Raw genomic sequence first — 22,111 nt, 5'->3', positions numbered from 1 at the left:
CTATCATATGCCTTCTCCAGATTCATAAATGCTACATACAAATACATTTGTTCTTCTAAGTATTTCTCACATACATTTTTCAAAACAAACACCTGATCCACACCTCCTCAACCACTTTTGAAACAACACTGCTCTTCCCCAATCTGATGCTCTGTACATGCCTTTTCTAAATTAGTTTAGAATTTCCACTTGGAAGGAGGAGGTACTTAGTATACTAAAAAGTTTATCCCCCTTATCAGTAGATGCACACGTAAAGGATTAATCAAACTACATCGATGAAATGTCAGTATGCAGCAGCTTCAAATCCAAAATGATTATTACATGAAAAGTGGCACATATAAAGCCGATATAAGCAGACTCTTAAAAATAATGTTCCAATGATTACATGGAGACCATGTAATGCAGTTGCTACAAAAAAAGTAGAACCATAAGCTGAATCGGCAATAGTGAAAGTGGCTTCAAAATATTCTAATGCTTGAAGGGCAGTAAAGTAGGTTCCTAATAGAATCGTTAAGAAAAGTCTTTGAATCGCTTCCGAGTGTTTAGACTCTATGATAGAATAATGCGCTCATGTTACTGTTGCTCCGGATGAAATTAAGATAGTTGTATTTAGAACAGGGATCTGGAATGGGTTATATGGCTGGATTCCAGCTGGCAGTCAAGAGGTTCCAATATTAATTGTAGGGCATAATCTTTTATGAAAAAAGCTCAAAAAAATGAAAAGAAAAATAAAACCTCTGATGCAGTAAATGAAATTATACCTCATTTTTTTTTTTTTTTTTTTTTAATTTTCCAAAACAAGGAACAGAGAAGAGGTCCAGGTGAGGATATTCCCTCAAAGGCCCAGTCCTCTGTTCTTAACGCTACCTCGCTATCGCGGGAAATAGCGAATAGTATAAAAAAAAAAAAAAAAAAAACCTCATTGAAGGTCTTTACTAACTACTGATGCGTGTAAACCCTGATAAATGGCCTCTCGGCTAACATCTCGTCATCATTGAATTGTTAGAATAGTTCTAATTACTCCTATAAGAGAAGTCTGATATCAGTTTCTTGACATCATTTTACTAACTCAGTAGTATTATTGCTCTAATAGATCCGGTTAGTGGTCATGGTCTTTTGTTTATTAAGTGATAAGAGTGGAATCTTATCTTATCCCTGGGGATAGGGGATAGGGGAAAAAGAATACTTCCCACATATTCCCTGCGTGTCGTAGAAGGCGACTAAAAGGGGAGGAAGCGGGGGGCTGGAAATCCTCCCCTCTTGTTTTTTTTAATTTTCCAAAAGAAGGAACAGAGAAGGGGGCCAGGTGAGGATATTCCCTCAGAGGCCCAGTCCTCTGTTCTTAACGCTACCTTGCTAATGTGGGAAATGGCGAATAGTTTAAAAGAAAAAAGAAAAAAAGAGTGGAATCTGTGAGAAGATGGCATTAGTTGATTTCTCTTGTGTAGAGAGTTCCTAGAACGATCAATACCTAGGATTGGATAACTACAATAGCTCATTCTAATAGGAGGAGGATTTGAGAAATCATGAGAATTGATAGTAAAGTTGATGAATCTATATGAGGGCTGGATTGTCCTAAGAGAGTTAGTAGAAGATGGGCAGCAATTATGCTAGCTGCCAATCAAATTGCTATAGTTCATGGCCAAATTGTTTCTGATAGATTCAGTTACAGTTATGAAAGTTATTAGAATTCTTGGTGTTCCCTGAGGTACTAAATGGGAAATTTATGTTGAGTATGTTTAAACCAACCATAAACGATTAGAGTTACTCAAATTGGAGGTGTTAATGAGAGAGTTATAGCCATGTGACCTGATCTGGTGAAGATATAAGGCAAGAGGCCTAAAGAATTTTTAAATACAACCAATCTAAAAAGTGAAGTTATGATTAGTGTGACTGCGATGAGTGAATTCAGTAATAATGACTTTAATTTGTTGTGGAGAGTCTGCCTCAATTCTGATCAAATACCTAATCATCGAGAAGGCGAAGCTCAATAGGATATTGGCAAAAACAGAATTCCAATAAATGTGGATAATCAGTCTAAAGGAATCGAAAATAAACTAAAAGGTCCAAAGATAGAAAATAGTCTAATTATCATTTTCAATTTTTCCTGAGCAACCAAAAAGGTTGCTCAGGAAAAATATGTTTTTTTGGCTGGAAAAATGAAATAATGAAGGATGGTAAACACAGCTAAACTAGTGATGAATATCATAAATAAGTTTAATCATATTAGAGATCTTATTTGCAGCATAGAAAAATGTCCTTAAAACTAAATCTTTACAATCTTGCATTATAATTTAACTAATTTTTTGGTATCTTAATCATCTGAGTTATCTAGGTACCATAATAGGTTTAAAAGACCTACACTTTTATCAGTCATCAGGTGAATCTTCTCTTGAAGTTGCTACTCATGATGAGGGTGAATTGGTAGAAATTGATTTAATTACAGTAGTAGTATTGCAGTGGAATTTATTAAAAAAGGGGGTGACTGTATTGTTGACTGGTTGGTAAGGTTATTTAATGTATGTATGACTCATGGTGAGGTGCCTGAGGATTGGCGGAATGCTTGCATAGTGCCATTGTACAAAGGCAAAGGGGATAAGAGTGAGTGCTCAAATTACAGAGGTATAAGTTTGTTGAGTATTCCTGGTAAATTATATGGGAGGGTATTGATTGAGAGGGTGAAGGCATGTACAGAGCATCAGATTGGGGAAGAACAGTGTGGTTTCAGAAGTGGTAGAGGATGTGTGGATCAGGTGTTTGCTTTGAAGAATGTATGTGAGAAATAGTTAGAAAAGCAAATGGATTTGTATGTAGCATTTATGGATCTGGAGAAGGCATATGATAGAGTGGATAGAGATGCTCTGTGGAAGGTATTAAGAATATATGGTGTGGGTGGCAAGTTGTTAGAAGCAGTGAAAAGTTTTTATCGAGGATGTAAGGCATGTGTACGTGTAGGAAGAGAGGAAAGTGATTGGTTCTCAGTGAATGTAGGTTTGTGGCAGGGGTGTGTAATGTCTCCATGGTTGTTTAATTTGTTTATGGATGGGGTTGTTAGAAAGGTGAATGCAAGAGTTTTGGAAAGAGGGGCAAGTATGAAGTCTGTTGTGGATGAGAGAGCTTGGGAAGTGAGTCAGTTGTTGTTCGCTGATGATACAGCGCTGGTGGCTGATTCATGTGAGAAACTGCAGAAGCTGGTGACTGAGTTTGGTAAAGTGTGTGAAAGAAGAAAGTTAAGAGTAAATGTGAATAAGAGCAAGGTTATTAGATACAGTAGGGTTGAGGGTCAAGTCAATTGGGAGGTAAGTGTGAATGGAGAAAAACTGGAGGAAGTAAAGTGTTTTAGATATCTGGGAGTGGATCTGGCAGCAGATGGAACCATGGAAGCGGAAGTGAATCATAGGGTGGGGGAGGGGGCGAAAATTCTGGGAGCCTTGAAGAATGTGTGGAAGTCGAGAACATTATCTCGGAAAGCAAAAATGGGTATGTTTGAAGGAATAGTGGTTCCAACAATGTTGTATGGTTGCAAGGCGTGGCCTATGGATAGAGTTGTGCGCAGGAGGGTGGATGTGCTGGAAATGAGATGTTTGAGGACAATGTGTGGTGTGAGGTGGTTTGATCGAGTAAGTAATGTAAGGGTAAGAGAGATGTGTGGAAAGAAAAAGAGCGTGGTTGAGAGAGCAGAAGAGGGTGTTTTGAAATGGTTTGGGCACATGGAGAGAATGAGTGAGGAAAGATTGACCAGGAGGATATGTGTCGGAGGTGGAGGGAACGAGGAGAAGTGGGAGACCAAATTGGAGGTGGAAAGATGGAGTGAAAAAGATTTTGAGTGATCGGAGCCTGAACATGCAGGAGGGTGAAAGGCGGGCAAGGAATAGAGTGAATTGGATCGTTGTGGTATACCGGGGTTGACGTGCTGTCAGTGGATTGAATCAGGGCATGTGAAGCGTCTGGGGTAAACCATGGAAAGCTGTGTGGGGCCTGGATGTGGAAAGGGAACTGTGGTTTCAGGCATTATTGCATGACAGCTAGAGACTGAGTGTGAACGAATGAGGCCTTTGTTGTCTTTTCCTAGTGCTACCCCGCACACATGAGGGGGGAGGGGGATGGTATTCCATGTGTGGCGAGGTGGCGATGGGAATGAATAAAGGCAGACAATGTGAATTGTGTGCATGGGTATATATGTATGTGTCTGTGTGTGTATATATATGTGTACATTGAGATGTATAGGTATGTATATTTGCATGTGTGGACGTGTGTGTATATACATGTGTATGGGGGTGGGTTGGGCCATTTCTTTCGTCTGTTTCCTTGCGCTACCTCGCAAACGCGGGAGACAGCGACAAAGCAAAATAAAAAGAAAAAAATAATAGTTATAAATCTATGATTGCCTCCGCATATCTCTGAACATTGACCAAAGAATAAACCTGGTCGTGAAAGTATGAAGCTGACAGGTACAGCGTCTGTTTTTACTCCTGAAGACGGAACTGCTCGTGAGTGAATTACATCAGCTGTGGTTACTAAAACTCGAATTTGTCTATCCATAGGATTTTCCATTCGGTTATCTACATTGAGAAGATGATATCCAAATTGTTCTAAGTCATTAGAGAGGGGTCATATAAGAGTCAAATTCTACTACTATGAAGATGGAATATTTGTATCTTCAATACCATTGATGACCTACGGTCTTAATAGTTAACCTGGGTGAGTTTATGTCATCTAGGAGATAAAGTAGTCGAAGAGATGGAAGTGCAATGATTATTAAGATAATTGCTGGTAAAATAGTCAGGTCATCTCAATTGTTTCATTTTCAAGTAAAAATCGGTTAGTTAAAATGTTAAATGATAACGATGCTATCATGTAGCCTACTAATGAGGTAATTACAATTAGAATGATTATGGTATCATTGTGGAAGAAAATTAGCTGCGCTATTAGTGGAGAGGCTCTGTCTTGAAATCCTAAATGCCTTCTTGTTGCCATTAATTCTAGGAAAAGAAATTTTTCATGCTAGGAACTTAAATCCTATGCATTATTCTGCCACCTTAAAATACATACATTGAATATCCTCACCAACCAGTCAACAACACTGTCAACCCCTTTTTTAATAAATTCCACTGCAATACCATCCAAAACCGCTGCCTTCCTGGCTTTCATCTTCTGCAAAGCTCTCACTACTACTTCTCTGTTTACCAAATCATTCTCCCTAACCCTCTCACTTCGCACACCACCTCGACCAAAACACCCTATATCTACCACTCTGTCATTTAACACAATCAACAAACCTTCAAAATACTCACTTCATCTCCTTCTCACATCACCACTACTTATCACCTCCCCATTATCCCCTTCACTGATGTTCCCATTTGTTTCCTTGTCTTATGCACTATATATACCTCCTTCCAAAGCATCTTTTTATTCTCCCTAAAATTTAATGATACTCTCTCATCCCAACTCTCATTTGCCCTCTTTTTCACCTCTTGCACCCTTCTCTTGACCTCATGCCTCTTTTATACATCTCCCAGTCATTTGCATTATTTCCCTGCAAAAATCGTCCAAATGCCTCTCTCTTCTCTTTCACTAATAATCTAACTTCTTCATCCCACCACTCACTACCCTTTCTAATCTGCCCACCTCCCATGCTTCTCATGCCAAAAGCATCTTTTGCGCAAGCCATCACTGCTTCCCTAAATAAATCCCATTCCTCCCCCACTCCCCTTACGTCCTTTGTTCTCACCTTTTTTCCATTCTGTACTCAGTCTCTCCTGGTACTTCCTCACAAGTCTCCTTCCCAAGCTCACTTACTCTCACCACTCTCTTCACCCTAATATTCTCTCTTCTTTTCTGAAAACCTCTACAAATCTTCACCTTCGCCTCCAGAAGATAATGATCAGACATCCCTCCAGATGCACCTTTCAGCACATTAACATCCAAAAGTCTCTGTTTCGCACGCCTATCAATTAACACGTAATCATGTAGCGCTCTGGCCATCTCTCCTACTTACATATGTATACTTATGTATATCTCTCTATTTAAACCAGGTATTCTCAATCACCAGTTCTTTTTCAGCACATAAATATACAAGCTCTTCACCATTTCTATTTACAACACTGAATACCCCATGTACGCCAATTATTCCCTCAACTGCCACATTACTCACCTTTGCATTCAAGTTACCCATCACTATAACCTGGTCTCGTGCATCAAAGCTACTAACACACTCACTCACTCAGCTGCTCCCAAAACACTTGCCTCTTATGATCTTTCTTCTCATCGCCAGGTGCATATGCACTAATAATCACCCATCTGTCTCCATCCACTTTCAGTTTTACCCATATCAGTCTAGAGTTTACTTTCTTACACTCTCTTACATACTACCATCACTCCTGTTTCAGGAGTAGTGCTACTCCTTCTCTTGCTCTTGTCCTCTCACTAACCCCTGACTTTACTCCCAAGACATTCCCAAACCACTCTTTCCCTTTACCCTTGAGCTTTGTTTCACTCGGTGCCAAAACACCCAAGTTCCTTTCCTCAAACATACTACCTATCTCTCCTTTTTTCTCATCTTGGTTACATCCACACACATTTAGACACCCCAATCTGAGCCTTTGAGGAGGATGAGCACTCCCCACGTGACTCCTTCAGTTTCCCCTTATATTAATACTTGCTGCTTTCGTCTCTTCCAGTCACTACCTGCCACATAGGAAATAGCCTGTCCCTCTCCTTACAGCGACTTACCTCCAGAAAAAGACAATGAATAGGCCACATTAGCTCACACTCAGTCTCTAGTTGTCATGTGTAATGCACTGAACCAAAGCTCCCTTTGCACATCCAGGCCCTACATATCTTTCCATGGTTTACCCCATACTCTTCACATGCCTTGGTTCATTCCATGCATAAATGCCCATACATGCATATATACATACATATACATGTCAACATTGTTGGAAAGGATCACAATTTATGAGTCCTATGGACTCATAGGAATACATATCAACATGTCTTTTCCTGGCACTACCTTGAATGTTACTTCATGTTTGGCAAGGTGGCGACGGGAATGGATGAAAGCAGCAAGTATGAATATGTACATGTCTATATATGTATATATATGTATGTATATGTATGTTTATGTGCATGTGTGGGTGTTTATGTATATACATGTGTATGTGGGTGGGTTGGACCATTCCTTGTCTGTTTCCATGTGCTACCTCGCTAATGTGGGAGACAGCAGTTAAGTATGACAAATAGAAAAATAACTTACATGTGCACAGACACAAACATATCTACACATGAACATACTTATACTTGTTTGCCTTCATCTGTTCATGTCACTACTGTGCCACACAGGAAATAGCATCACTACCCCCGCTCCCATGAGGTAGCACCAGGCCACATTCCTTCACTCTCAGTCTCTAGCTGTCATTTGTAATGCACCGATATGACAGCTCCCTATCCACATCCAGACCCCACAGACCTATCTATGGTTTAACCCAGATGCTTCACATACCTTGGTTCAGTCCATTGACAGCACGTCGACCCTTGTATACCACATTGTTCCAGTCCACTATTCCTTGCACGTCTCTCCCTCTCCTGTATGTTTGGGCCCTGATCACTCAAAATCTTTTTCACTCCATCCTTCCACCTTCAATTTGGTCTCCCTCTTCTCCTTCTTCCCTTTACCTCTGACACATATATCCTCTATGTCAATCTTTCCTCACTCATTCTGTCCATGTGTCCAAACCATTTCAATACACACTCTTCTGCTCTATCATCCACTGTTTTTATTACCACATATCTCTTACCCTTTCATTATTTAAACGATCAAACCACCTCACACCCCATATTGTACGCAAACATTTCATTTCCAACACATCCACTCTCATCTGCACAATCCTATCTGTAGCCCATGCCTCACACCCATATGACATTGCTGTAACCACTATTCTTTCAAACATACTCATTTTTGCTCTCCAAGATAACGTTCTCGCCTTCCACTCATTCTCCAACACTCTCAGAACCTTTGACCCCTCCCCCACCCTGTGACTCAATTCTGCTTCCATGGTTCCATCTGCTGCTAAATCCACTCCCAGATATCTAAAACACTTCACTTCCTCCAGCTTTTCTCCATTCAAATTTACCTCCCAGTTAGCTTGTCTCTCAGCCATACTGAACCTAATAACCTTGCTCTTATTTACATTTACTCCCAACTTTCTTCTTTCACATGCTTTACCAAACTCAGTCACCAACCTATGCAGTTTCTCACCCAAATCGGCCACCAGCGCTGTAGGATCACTGAATAACAACTGACTCGCTTTCCAAGCCCTCTCATCCACAACAGTCTGCATACTTGCCCCTCTTTCCAAAACTCTTGCATTTACCTCCCTAACCACCCCATCCATAAACAAATTAACACCCATGGATACATCACGCATCGCTGCTGCAGACCAACATTCACTGGGAACCAATCACTTTCCTTTCTTCCTACTCGTGCATGTCTTACATCCTTACATGCTTCTAGCAGCTTACCTCTCTCACCATGTACTCTTAAAACCTTCCACAAAGCATCTCTATCAACCCTATCATATGCTTTCTCGAGATCCATAAATGCTACATGCAAATCCAACTGTTTTTTAAGTATTTCTCACATATATTCTTCAAAACAAACACCTGATCCACACATCCTCTACCACTTCTGAAACCACACTGCTCTTCCCCAGTCTGATGCTCTGTACATGCCTTTACCTTCTCATTCAGTACCCTCCCATATAATGTAATGTAATGCACTGAAACCACAGCTTCCTTTCACATCCTTCCCCCAGAGACCTTTCCATGAACTGCCCCAGATGCTTCCTATGCACTGTCTCAATCCATTGACAGCACATCGACCCTGGTACACCACATTGATCCAATTCACTCTCTTCCCTGCACACTCTTCACCCTCTTGTATGTCCAGGCCCTGATCGCTCAGAATCTCCTTCAGTCCATCCTTCCACCTCCAATTTGGTCTCCCAATTCTCCTTGTTCTCTCCACCTTCGATACACTCACCATCTTTGTCAACTCCTTCTCACTCATTCTCTCCATGTGTCCAGACCATTTCAACACACCCTCTTCTGCTCCCTAAACCACACTTCTACTACCACACACCTCTCCCGCCCTTTCATTACTTACTTGATCAAACCACCTCACACCCCATATTGTCCTCAAACATTTCATTTTCAACACATCCATTTTTTTTCATACTATTCGCCATTTCCCGTGTTAGCAATGTAGTGTTAAGAACAGATGACTGGACCTTTGAGGGAATATCCTCACCTGGCCCCCTTCTCTGTTCCTTCTTTTAGAAAATTAAAAAAAACCTGAGAGAGGAGGATTTCCAGCCCCCGTCCCTTCCCTTTTAGTCACCTTCTACGACACGCAGGGAATACGTGGGAAGTATTCTTTCTCCCCTATCCCCAGGGAAAATATATATAGTTTATTTATTTTGCTTTGTCGCTGTCTCCCTCGTTTGCGAGGTAGCGCAAGGAAACAGATGAAAGAAATGGCCCAACCCACCCCCTACACATGTATATACATACACGTCCACACACGCAAATATACATACCCATACATCTCAATGTACACATATATATACACACACAGACACATACATATAAACCCATGCACACAATTCACACTGTCTGCCTTTATTCATTCCCATCGCCACTTCGCCACACATGGAATAACATCCCCTCCCCCCTCATGTGTGCGAGGTAGCGCTAAGAAAAGACAACAAAGGCCCCATTCGTTCACACTCAGTCTCTAGCTGTCATGCAATAATGCCCAAAACCACAGCTCCCTTTCCACATCCAGGCCCCACAGAACTTTCCATGGTTTACCCCAGACACTTCACATGCCCTGATTCAATCCATTGACAGCACGTCGACCCCAGTATACCACATCGATCTAATTCACTCTATTCCTTGCCCGCCTTTCACCCTCCTGCATGTTCAGGCCCCGATCACTCAAAATCTTTTTCACTCCATCTTTCCACCTCCAATTTGGTCTCCCACTTCTCCTCGTTCCCTCCACCTCCGACACATATATCCTCTTGGTCAATCTTTCCTCACTCATTCTCTCCATGTGCCCAAACCATTTCAAAACACCCTCTTCTGCTCTCTCAACCATGCTCTTTTTATTTGTTGGGGTGAAGAGAGTGGTGATAGTAAGTGAGCCTAGGAAGGAGACTTGTGTGAGGAAGTACCAGGAGAGACTGAGTACAGAATAGAAATAGGTTAGAACAAAGGTGGTAAGGGGAGTGGGGGAGGAATGGGATGTATTTAGGGAAGCAGTGATGGCTTGCGCAAAAGATGCTTGTGGCATGAGAAGCGTGGGAGGTGGGGTGATTAGAAAGGGTAGTGAGTGGTGGGATGAAGAAGTAAGATTTATTAGTGAAAGAGAAGAGAGAGGCATTTGGACGATTTTTGCTGGGAAAAAATGCAAATGAGTGGGAGATGTATAAAAGAAAGAGGCAGGAGGTCAAGAGAAAGGTGCAAGAGGTGAAAAAGAGGGCAAATGAAAGTTGGGGTGAGAGAGTATCATTAAATTTTAGGGAAAATAAAAAGATGTTTTGGAAGGAGGTAAATAAAGTGCGTAAGACAAGGGAGCAGATGGGAACTTTAGTGAACGGGGCTAATGGGGAGGTGATAACAAGTAGTGGTGATGTGAGAAGGAGATGGAGTGAGTATTTTGAAGGTTTGTTGAATGTGTTTGATGATAGAGTGGCAGATATAGGGTGTTTTGGTCAAGGTGGTGTGCAAAGTGAGAGGGTTAGGGAAAATGATTTGGTAAACAGAGGAGAGGTAGTAAAAGCTTTGCGATAGATGAAAGCCAGCAAGGCAGCAGGTTTGGATGGTATTGCAGTGGAATTTATTAAAAAAGGGGGTGACTGTAATGTTGACTGGTTGGTAAGGTTATTTAATGTATGTATGATTCATGGTGTGGTGCCTGAGGATTGGCGGAATGCTTGCATAGTGCCATTGTACAAAATTTATTTATTTATTTATTTATTTTTTTTCTTTGTCGCTGTCTCCCGCGTTTGCGAGGTAGCGCAAGGAAACAGAGGAAAGAAATGGCCCAACCCACCCCATACACATGCCTTGACTCAATCCACTGACAGCACGTCAACCCCGGTATACCACATCGCTCCAATTCACTCTATTCTTTGCCCTCCTTTCACCCTCCTGCATGTTCAGGCCCCGATCACACAAAATCTTTTTCACTCCATCTTTCCACCTCCAATTTGGTCTCCCTCTTCTCCTCATTCCCTCCACCTCCGACACATATATCCTCTTGGTCAATCTTTCCTCACTCATTCTCTCCATGTGACCAAACCATTTCAAAACACCCTCTTCTGCTCTCTCAACCACGCTCTTTTTATTTCCACACATCTCTCTTACCCTTACGTTACTTACTCGATCAAACCACCTCACACCACACATTGTCCTCAAACATCTCATTTCCAGCACATCCATCCTCCTGCGCACAACTCTATCCATAGCCCACGCCTCGCAACCATACAACATTGTTGGAACCACTATTCCTTCAAACATATCCATTTTTGCTTTCTGAGATAATGTTCTCGACTTCCACTTCCACACATTCTTCAAGGCTCCCAGAATTTTCGCCCCCTCCCCCACCCTATGATCCACTTCCGCTTCCATGGTTCCATCCGCTGCCAGATCCACTCCCAGATATATAAAACACTTCACTTCCTCCAGTTTTTCTCCATTCAAACTCACCTCCCAATTGAATTGACCCTCAACCCTACTGTACCTAATAACCTTGCTCTTATTCACATTTACTCTTAACTTTCTTCTTTCACACACTTTACCAAACTCAGTCACCAGCTTCTGCAGTTTCTCACATGAATCAGCCACCAGCGCTGTATCATCAGCGAACAACAACTGACTCACTTCCCAAGCTCTCTCATCCCCAACAGACTTCATACTTGCCCCTCTTTCCAAAACTCTTGCATTCACCTCCCTAACAACCCCATCTATAAACAAATTAAACAACCATGGAGACATCACACACCCCTGCCGCAAACCTACATTCACTGAGAACCAATCACTTTCCTCTCTTCCTACACGTACACATGCCTTACATCCTCGATAAAAACTTTTCACTGCTTCTAACAACTTGCCTCCCACACCATATATTCTTAATACCTTCCACAGAGCATCTCTATCAACTCTATCATATGCCTTCTCCAGATCCATAAATGCTACATACAAATCCATTTGCTTTTCTAACTATTTCTCACATACATTCTTAAAAGCAAACACCTGATCCACACATCCTCTACCACTTCTGAAACCACACTGCTCTTCCCCAGTCTGATGCTCTGTACATGCCTTCACCCTCTCAATCAATACCCTCCCATATAATTTGCCAGGAATACTCAACAAACTTATACCTCTGTAATTTGAGCACTCACTCTTATCCCCTTTGCCTTTGTACAATGGCACTATGCACGCATTCCACCAATCCTCAGGCACCTCACCATGAGTCATACATACATTAAATAACCTTACCAACCAGTCAACAATACAGTCACCCCCTTTTTTAATAAATTCCACTGCAATACCATCCAAACCTGCTGCCTTGCCGGCTTTCATCTTCCGCAAAGCTTTTACTACCTCTTCTCTGTTTACCAACTCATTTTCCCTAACCCTCGCACTTTGCACACCACCTCGACCAAAGCACCCTATATCTGCCACTCTATCATCAAACACATTCAACAAACCTTCAAAATACTCACTCCATCTCCTTCTCACATCACCACTACTTGTAATCACCTCCCCATTTGCGCCCTTCACTGAAGTTCCCATTTGCTCCCTTGTCTTACGCACTTTATTTACCTCCTTCCAGAACATCTTTTTATTCTCCCTAAAATTTACTGATAGTCTCTCACCCCAACTCTCATTTGCCCTTTTTTTCACCTCTTGCACCTTTCTCTTGACCTCCTGTCTCTTTCTTTTATACGTCTCCCACTCAATTTCATTTTTTCCCTGCAAAAATCGTCCAAATGCCTCTCTCTTCTCTTTCACTAATACTCTTACTTCTTCATCCCACCACTCACTACCCTTTCTAATCAACCCACCTCCCACTCTTCTCATGCCACAAGCATCTTTTGCGCAGTCCATCACTGATTCCCTAAATACATCCCATTCCTCCCCCACTCCCCTTACTTCCATTGTTCTCACCTTTTTCCATTCTGTACTCAGTCTCTCCTGGTACTTCCTCACACAAGTCTCCTTCCCAAGCTCACTTACTCTCACCACCCTCTTCACCCCAACATTCACTCTTCTTTTCTGAAAACCCATACAAATCTTCACCTTAGCCTCCACAAGATAATGATCAGACATCCCTCCAGTTGCAGCTCTCAGCACATTAACATCCAAAAGTCTCTCTTTCGCGCGCCTGTCAATTAACACGTAATCCAATAATGCTCTCTGGCCATCTCTCCTACTTACATAAGTATACTTATGTATATCCCGCTTTTTAAACCAGGTATTCCCAATCATCAGTCCTTTTTCAGCACATAAATCTACAAGCTCTTCACCATTTCCATTTACAACACTGAACACCCCATGTATACCAATTATTCCCTCAACTGCCACATTACTCACCTTTGCATTCAAATCACCCAACACTATAACCCGGTCTCGTGCATCAAAACCACTAACACACTCATTCAGCTGCTCCCAAAACACTTGCCTCTCATGATCCTTCTTCTCATGCCCAGGTGCATATGCACCAATAATCACCCATCTCTCTCCATCAACTTTCAGTTTTACCCATATTAATCGAGAATTTACTTTCTTACATTCTATCACATACTTCCACAACTCCTGTTTCAGGAGTACTGCTACTCCTTCCCTTGCTCTTGTCCTCTCACTAACCCCTGACTTTACTCCCCAGACATTCCCAAACCACTCTTCCCCTTTACCCTTGAGCTTCGTTTCACTCAGAGCCAAAACATCCAGGTTCCTTTCCTCAAACATACTACCTATCTCTCCTTTTTTCACATCTTGGTTACATCCACACACATTTAGGCACCCCAATCTGAGCCTTCGAGGAGGATGAGCACTCCCCGCATGACTCCTTCTTCTGTTTCCCATTTTAGAAAGTTAAAAAAATACGAGGGGAGGATTTCTGGCCCCCCGCTCCCGTCCCCTCTAGTCGCTTTCTACGACACGCGAGGAATGCGTGGGAAGTATTCTTTCACCCCTATCCCAGGGATAATATACATATATATATACACATACACACACACACACACACATGCACCTATACACACACACACACATACATATATATACACACACACATGCACCTATACACACACACACACATACATATATATACATGTGAAAAATGTAAGAAACAATTTAGAAAACTGAAACTTCTAGCTTGAAATGAAATGAAAAAATGAATGTCACATAATGGTTCAACCTCTGGCTATGGAAAGGAAATGTTTAATTTATTTACACAAACGTCAATAGTAGTTCACATCAATTTAACCACTGTATCAATAAGCTTCAATGGTGGCAGATATAGGGTGTTTTGGTCAAGGTGGTGTGCAAAGTGAGAGGGTTAGGGAAAATGATTTGGTAAACAGAGGAGAGGTAGTAAAAGCTTTGCGATAGATGAAAGCCAGCAAGGCAGCAGGTTTGGATGGTATTGCAGTGGAATTTATTAAAAAAGGGGGTGACTGTATTGTTGACTGGTTGGTAAGGTTATTTAATGTATGTATGATTCATGGGGATAGGGGAGAAAGAATACTTCCCACGTATTCCCTGCGTGTCGTAGAAGGCGACTAAAAGGGGAGGGAGCGGGGGGCTGGAAATCCTCCCCTCTCAATTTTTTTTAATTTTCCAAAAGAAGGAACAGAGAAGGGGGCCAGGTGAGGATATTCCCTCAGTGGCCCAGTTCTCTGTTCTTAACGCTACCTCGCTAACGCGGGAAATGGCGAATAGTTTGAAAAAAAAAAAAAAAATGATTCATGGTGCGGTGCCTGAGGATTGGCGGAATGCTTGCATAGTGCCATTGTACAAAATTTATTTATATTCATGTATTTTTTTTTATTATACTTAATCGCTGTTTCCTGCATCAGCGAGGTAGCGCAAGGAAACAGATGAAGAATGGCCCAACCACTCATATACACATATATATATACATAAACACCCATACATGCACATATACATATGAATATATGCATGAACACCCATACATGCCCCTATACATATGTATACATTTCAAGGTATACATATAAATACACAGACATACACATGTACATACTCGTACTTGCTGCCTTCATCCATTTCCGTTGCCACCCCACCACACAGGAAATAGCATTCTCCCCTCCCTCCAGCGAGGTATCACCAGGAAAAGACAAAAAGGCCACATTCATTCACACTCAGTCTCTAGCTGTCATATGTAATGCACCGAAACCACAGCTCCCTTTCCAATTTCAGGACTCACAGACCTTTCTATGGTTTACCCCAGACGCTTTACATGCCCTGGTTTAATCCATTGACACAACATCGACCCTCGTATAACACATCATTATAATTCACTCTATTCCTTGCATGTCTTTCCCCCTCCTGTATGTTCAGGCCCCAATTGCTCAAAATCTTTTTCACCCCATCATTCCACCTAACCTTGCTCTTATTCACATTTCTCCTTTCACACACTTTACCAAACTCAGTCACCATCCTCTGCAGTTTCTCACCCGAATCAGCTACCAGTGCTGTATCATCAGCGAACAACTGAATCACTTTTCAAGTTCTCATCAACAACAGACTGCATACTTCCCCTATCTCCAAAACTCTTGCATTCACTTCCTTAACCACTCCATCCATAAACAATTAAACAACCATGGGGACATTACGCACCCCTGCCACAAATCGGTATTCACTGGGAACCAATCACTTTCCTCTCTTCCTACTCATACACATGCCTTACATCCTTGGTAAAACTTTTCACTGCTTTTAGCAACTTACCTCCCACACCATATACTCTTAAAACCTTCCACAAAGCATCTCTATCTCTCCTGTCACATGCTGACTGGAGATCCATAAATGCTACATGGAGATCCATAAATGCTATATACAAACAAATCCATCTGTTTTCTAAGTATTTTTCATCTGTTTTCTAAGTATTTTTCATGTTTCTTTAAAGCAAACACCTGATCCACTCATCTTCTGCCACTTCTGAAACCACAGGGCTCTTCCCAATCTGATGCTCTGTACATGCCTTTACCCTCTTAGTCAATACCCTCCCACATAATTTCCCAGGAATACTCAATAAACTTAAGTATCATTAATGTGAATATTTACCTTTATCCCCTTTGCCTTTATACATTGGGACTATGCATGCATTCTGCCAATCCTCAGGCACTATACCATGCTCCATACATACTTTTGATATCCTTACCTACCAATCAACAACACAGTCACCCACTTTTTTAATAAATTCCGCTGCAGTACCATCCAGACCCGCTGCCCTTGCTGGCTTCCTCAACGTTTTTACTGCTTCTTCTCTGTTTACCAAGCCATTCTCTCTGACCCTCTCACTTCACACACCACCTCGACCAAAACACCCTATATCTGCCACTCTATCATCTAACACATTCAACAAACCTTCAAAATACTTGCTCCATCTCCTTCTGACTGATGATATACATCGAAGAGACGAAGCTAGGATGCATATCAACTGACTGTTACATTTTTCTCTTGTGTCTCCCCTGATGATGTGATTATTACACGAAAGTGCACTTGGGAACCTTTTCATGTTTCATTTTCCCCGTGGACTCATAGGAATATCTTGATCACGTGCAAAATTGTGATCCTTTCCAATATATATACATGTACATATTCATACTTGCTGCCTTCATCCATTCCCATCGCCACCCCGCCACACACAAAATAGCATTCCCCTCCCCCACACGCGTGCGAGGTAGTGCTAGTAAAAGACAACAAAGGCCACATTTGTTTACACTCAGTCTGTAGCTGTCATGTGTAATGCACCGAAACCACAGCTCCCTTTCCACATCCAGGCCTCACAAAACTTTCCATGGTTTACCCCAGACATTTCACATGCCCTGGTTCAATTCATTGACAGCTCGTCGACCTCGGTATATCACATCGTTTCAATTCACACTATTCCTTGCACGCCTTTCACCCTCCTGTATGTTCAGGCCCTGATCACTCAAAATCTTTTTTACTCCATCCTTCCACCTCCATCCTGCTCTCCTACTTCTTGTTCCCTCCACCACTGACACATACATCCTGTTTCTCAATCTTTCCTCACTCATTCTCTCCAAGTGACCAAACCTTTTCAATACACACTTTTCTGCTCTCTCAACCATGCTCTTTTTATTACCACATGTCTCTCTTATCCTTCATTACTTACTTGATCAAATCACCTCACATAACATGTCCTCAAACATTTCATTTCCAACACGTCCACCCTCCTCCGCACAACCCTATTTCTATGCCTTGCAACCATATAAAATTGTTGGAACCACTATTCCTTCAAACCTACTCATTTTTGCTCTCCGAGATAACAATCTCTCCTTCCACACATTCTTCAGTGCTCCCAGAACCTTCGCCCCCTCCCATACCCTGTGAATCACTTCAGCTTCCATGGTTCCATCTGCTGCTAAATCTGCCCCCAGATATTTAAAATACTTCACGTCCTCCAGTTGTTTCTATTCAAACTTACCTCCCAGTTAACTTGTACCTCAATGAACCCTACTGAACCTTATAATAACCTTGCTCTTATTCACATTTACTTTCAGCTTTCTTCTCTCACATGCTTTACCAAACTCAGTCACCAATTTCTGCAGTTTCTCACCCGAATCAGCCACCAGCGCTGTATCATTGTTATTCCATGTGTGGCAAGGTGGCGATTGGAATAAATAAAGGCAGACAGTATAAATTATGTACATGTTTATATATGTATATGTCTGTGTGTGTATATATATGTATACATTGAGATGTATAGGCATGTATATTTGCGTGTGTGGACGTGTATGTATATACGTGTGTATGTGGGTGGGTTGGGCCATTCTTTCGTCTGTTTCCTTGCGCTGCCTCGCTGACGCGGAAGACAGCGACAAAGCAAAATAAATAAATAATTATATTATTCAAAGCAAACACCTGATCCACACATTCCCTATGACTTCTAAACCCACACTGCTCTTCCCCGATCTGTTGCTCTGTACATGACTTTACCCTCTCAATCAATACCCTCCCGTATAATTTCCCAGGAATACTCAATAAAATTAGTTATACCTGTGTAATTTTGTACTCTCACCTTTATCCCCTTTGCCTTTGTACAATGGCACTATGCATGCATTCTGCTAATCCTCAGGCACTTCACAGTGAACAATACATTGAATATGCTTACCAACCAGCCAACAACACAGTCATCCCCTTTTCTGATAAATTCCACTGTGGTAACTTCCAAACCTGCCACCTTGCTGGCTTTCATCTTCCGCAAAGCTTTCACTACCTCCTCTCTGTTCACCAAACGATTCTCCCTGACTCTCTCACTTCACACACCACCTCGACTTACCCTATATCTGCCACTCTCTCATCAAACACATTCAACAGACCTTCAAAATACTCACTCCATCTCCTTCTCACTTCACCGTAGTACTACTTGTTACTACCTCTCCATTAGCCTCCTTTACCGATGTTCCCATTTGTTCTCTTGTGTTATGCACTTTTTTTACCTCCTTCCAAAACATTTTTCCATCCTCCCTAAGATTTAATGATACTCTTTCACTCCAACTCTCATTTGCCCTCTTCTTCACTCTTGCACCTTTCTTTTGACCTGTCTCTTTTTTCTTTACAGATATCCCAGTCTACTACTACTTCCCTGCAAAAATCGGCCAAATGCCTCTCTATTCTCTTTCACTAACAATTTTACCTCTTTATCCCACCATTCGCTACCCTTTCTAATCTGCCCATCTCCCACCTTCATCATGCCACAGGTATTGTTTGCACAAACCATCACTGCTTCCCTTAATACATCCCATTCCTCCCCCACTCCCCTTATGTCATTTTCTCTCGCCTTTTTTTTTTATTCTGCACTCAATCACTCCTGGTACTTCCTCACAAAAGTCTCCTTTTCATTCTCACTTACTCTCATCACTCTTCACCCCTACATTCTCTCTTCTTTTTTGAAAACCCTCTACAAATCTTCACCATAACCTCCACAAGATAATGATCAGACATCCCTCCAGTTGCCCCTCCCAGCATATTAACATCTAAAAGTCTCTCTCTCACATGCATATCAATCAGTAATCCAGTAACGTTCTTTGGCCATCTCTTCTACTTACATATGCATACTTATGTATATATCTCTTTTTAAACTAGGTCTTCCCAGTCACCAGTCCTTTTTCAGCACACAAATCTATAAGCTCTTCACCATTTCCATTTACAACACTGAACACCCCATGTACAGCAATTATACCTTCAACTGCCACATTACTCACCTTTGCATTCAAATCACCCATCACTGTAACCTGGTCTCGTGCATCAAAACTGGTCCCAAAACACTTGCCCCTTATGATTTTTTCTTCTCATGACCAAGTGCATAGGCACCAATAATCACTCATCTCCATCCACTTTCTTACACTCTATTACACACTCCCACAATTCCTGCTTCAGGAGAAGTGCTACTGCCTCCTTAGCTCTTGTCCTCTCACCAACCCTGATTTTACTCCCAAGACATTCCCAAACCACTCTTCCCCTTTACTCTAGAGCTTCGTTTCACTTAGAGGCAAAACATCCAGGTTCCTTTCCTCAAACATACCACCTATCTCTCCTTTTTTCTTGTCTTGGTTACATCCACACACATTTAGACATCCCAATCTGAGCTTTCAAGGAGGATGTGCACTCCCTGCGTGACTCCTTCTTCTGTTTCCCCTTTTAGAAAGTTAGAATGGTAGGAGGGAAGGGTTTCCATGCCCCACTCCCATCCCCTTTAGTCGCTTTATACGACACATGTGGAATGCATGGGAAGTATTCTTTCTTCCCTATCCCCTAACCCATATAATTTCTCCCTGGGAAATTGTAAAGGAGATTATTGAATGAGAGGGTAAAGGCATGTAGAGAGCATCAGATCGGGGAAGAGCTGTGTGGTTCCAACAGTGGTAGAGCATGTGTGGATCAGATGTTTGCTTTGAAGAATGTATGTGAGAAATACTTAGAAAAACAGATGGATTTGTATGCAGTATTTATGGATCTGCAGAAGGCATATGATAGGGTTGATAGAGATGCTTTGTGGAAGGTTTTAACAATATATGGTGCGAGAGGTAAGTTGCTAAAAGCAGTGAAAAGTTTTTACCAAGGATGTAAGGCATGTGTATGAGTAGGAAGAGAGAAAGGTGATTGGTTCCCAGTGAATGTTGGTTTGTGGCAGGGGTGTCTCCATGCCTGTTTTATTTGTTTATGGATTGGGTAGTTATGGAGTTAAATGCAAGAGTTTTGGAGAGAGGGGCAAGTAAGCAGTATGTTGTGGATGAGAGGGCTTGATATTGTGAGTCAGTTGTTCGCTGACCATACAGCGCTGGTGGCTGATCCAGTTGAGAAACTGCAGAGGTTGGTGACTGAATTTGGCAAATTATGTGAAAGAAGAAAGTTGAGGGTAAAGGATATTAGGCTCAATAGGGCTGAAGAATAATTTATTTGGGAGGTAAGTTTGGAGAACAACTAGAAGAAGTGAAATGTTTGAGATATCCGGGAGTGGACTTAGCAGCTTATGAAACCATGGAATTGGAAGTGAGTCACAGGATGGAGGAGGGGTGAAGGTTCTGTGAGCATTTAAGAATGAGTGGAAGGTGAGAATGTTATCTTGGAGAGAAAAAATGAGTATGTTTGAAGGAATAGTGGTTCCAATAATGTTATATGGTTGTGAGGCATGGGCTATAGATAGGGTTGTGTGGAAGAGGGTGGATGTGGTGGAAATGAAATGTTTGAGGACAATATGTGGTGTGAGGTGGTTTGATTGCTAATGTGGGGAAGGCAGTTAAATATGATTATTTATTATACTTTGTCGCCATCTCGCACGCCAGCAAGGCAACGCAGGGAAACAGACGAAAGAATGGCCCAACCCACCCACACACACATATATATAAATACATGTCCACACACAGCACATATAAATACTTATACATCTCAACGTATACATATATATACACACACAGACATATACATATATACACATGTACATAATTTATATTGTCTACCCTTATTCATTCCCATCACCACTCCACCACACATGAAATGACAACCCCCATGGTTTATCCGATGCTTCACATGCCCTGGTTTGATCCACTGACAGCACGTCGACCCCAACCCCGGTATATCACATCATTTCAATTAACTCTATTCCTTACACGCCTTTCACCCTCCTGCATATTCAGGCCCCAATCACTCAAAATCTTTTTCACTCCCTCTTTCCAGCTTCAGTTTGGTCTCCCACTTCTCGTTCCCTCCACCTCTGACATGTATATCCTCTTTGTCAATCTTTCCTCACTCATTCTCTTCATGTGACCAAACCATTTCAAAACACCCTCCTCTGCACTCTCAACCACACTCTTTTTATTGCCACACATCTCTCTTAGCCTTTCATTACTTACTCCATCAAACAACCTCACACCACATATTGTCCTCAAACATCTCATTTCCAGCACATCCACCCTCCTCCGCAAAACTCTATCTATAGCCCACACCTTGCAACCATATAACATTGTTGGAACCACTGTTCCTTCAAACATACCCATTTTTGCATTCCAAGATAACATTCTCGACTTCCACACATTTTTCAATGCTCCCAGAATTTTCACCCCCTCCCCCACCCTATGGTTCACTTCCGCTTCCATGATTCCATCCACTGCTAAATCCACTCAAAGCTATCTAAACACTTCACTTCCAGTTTTTCTCCATTCAAACTTACTTCCCAGTTGATTTGTCCAGCAACCCTACTGTACCTAATAACCTTGCTCTTATTCTCATTTACTCTCAGGTTTCTTCTTTCACACACTTTGCGAAACTCAGT

General features: G+C 41.8%; 1 protein-coding gene and 2 pseudogenes across 5 annotated transcripts in view; 1 reads left to right on the top strand and 2 right to left on the bottom strand.

The window, feature by feature from the left end:
• Positions 1 to 22,111, top strand: part of LOC139765362 (uncharacterized) — a 574,294-nt gene that overhangs the window by 373,490 nt on the left and 178,693 nt on the right. The window lies entirely within an intron of this gene.
• On the bottom strand, positions 236 to 1,973 carry LOC139765314 (cytochrome c oxidase subunit 3-like; annotated as a pseudogene).
• On the bottom strand, positions 2,085 to 9,284 carry LOC139765313 (cytochrome c oxidase subunit 2-like; annotated as a pseudogene).

This window comes from Panulirus ornatus, chromosome 54, assembly GCF_036320965.1.
Source record: "Panulirus ornatus isolate Po-2019 chromosome 54, ASM3632096v1, whole genome shotgun sequence".
In the NCBI taxonomy this organism is placed as follows: Eukaryota; Metazoa; Arthropoda; class Malacostraca; order Decapoda; family Palinuridae; genus Panulirus; species Panulirus ornatus.
Note: the sequence above shows the minus strand (reverse complement) of the source record. Positions and strands in the feature narration are given on the sequence as shown.